This window comes from Aplysia californica, unplaced genomic scaffold, assembly GCF_000002075.1.
Source record: "Aplysia californica isolate F4 #8 unplaced genomic scaffold, AplCal3.0 scaffold00748, whole genome shotgun sequence".
Classification (NCBI taxonomy): Eukaryota; Metazoa; Mollusca; class Gastropoda; order Aplysiida; family Aplysiidae; genus Aplysia; species Aplysia californica.
Window position 1 is genome coordinate 138,859 of NW_004798018.1, and position 1,591 is coordinate 140,449.

A 1,591-nucleotide genomic window follows, 5' to 3' on the forward strand; every position below is an offset into this window, starting at 1 on the left:
GGGGGGGGTAAACAAAACAATCATTCAGAATAATGGGCCGCTGATCCAATGCGTGTGAACTCCATTTAGAAGGTAGAGACTTGGAACGTAACAAAATGTTTCATGACTTCTTAGTCGACATGAGAGGTTACTCTTTCTCAGAAGTACTGTGCACATTACACAAATACGTCATAAATGTGTATAAAAAATTAGAGTTGTTACTAGATTTGATTGTTTGTTTGTATTTGGTTTGTTTGTTGGTTGGTTTATTTGCTTGTTTATTTGCTTGTTTGTTTGCTTGTTTGTTTGTTGCTTTATTTGCTTGCTGGTTCGCTTGTTTGTTTGAGTAAAGAGAATCATATCAACACATTAATGGTTATTTGGTGCAAGGAAAGTTATGAAGTAGGACCTACTAGTGGCGCATTCCAACTACCTGCTGGTGTTAATAGAAAGGAAAATACAAAGAAAAAATATTTTTAGAAAGAAGGAGAAAACATGAGAACGACGACAGATGTTCGATGGAAAGAAAGGAGAAGGAGCAAACTACAGCAGCAGACCACCCACTAACCAACCAGGTGGCGTAACAGCAACAGTAACAGCTTGGATGGACATAGAGGACTCACCAGAGCTGTAGCTGTCGGTTGAGGACTGGGACACGGAGCGGCTGCGTATCCGGGGTCTGTTCGGGGTCAAGTTGTACTTGATCTCCTGCAAAACGAAGAAAGAGAGAAAAAAGTTATGTCTAGTTTTAGTTTCAGTAGGTTTTACGGCGCTCGCAACTGCATAAGGTCATATGAGTGCTAAGCGGTGGATGTCAACAGAGAAGTCCAAACGGGGAATCAGGCTTACTGTGCTCACCTCTCTAGCCTCAGCAGCATAAAGTCTGCTTTGACTATCAAGGCACCCCTGAAATAGCAATTCACAAGAGAGTGACAAACATACAAAAGAAGTAGAAGGAAAATGACGATAGTAAGCATGAGGAAAGAAAAAGCAGAACTTCCCCCTATGTTGTTCTGGCACAGTATGAGCATGACATTGATAAATCAGCCCATTTACAATTCCACTGTGCATAATATAATATAAGATCATGGTAATATCCTCCCTTTGGCAATGGCCTAAAGACAACATCAGTCAGTAGCACTGCCCTGGTGGGGGAAAAAAGTTATAAACAAATAAATAGAAATCAATTTTTTTTAAATATTATTGCTAGTCTAGTGTTGTTGTTGTTGTTGTTGTTGTTTGTTAATGGCGCTGTTGCCAAGCCGATGCAGAGGTCGTTGTCATTGTTCGTTCTTCAAGAAGCTTGTGGGTGGGTGCGCTGACGGTCTTACTTGTCATTCATGCACGACTCTCTGGGTGGGTCGAATTCTCAACATGGAAAAATAGAGGAGGCATCAGACTGGAAATGGAAGTGGGGTTAAAAGGGGAGGAGGTTGGATGAGAGAGAGAGAGAGAGAGAGAGAGAGAGAGAGAGAGGACGGCAGAATTTACAGTGAGCTCAGTAGAAACCAGAGTGAGAGCATCTGTCAGAGAGCTAGTGAGCTCGCCTTTGAACGCAACTGTGTAAGATTTTCAGCCTTCAGGCTGGGATTTTAATGCAGTTCTTCTAAGT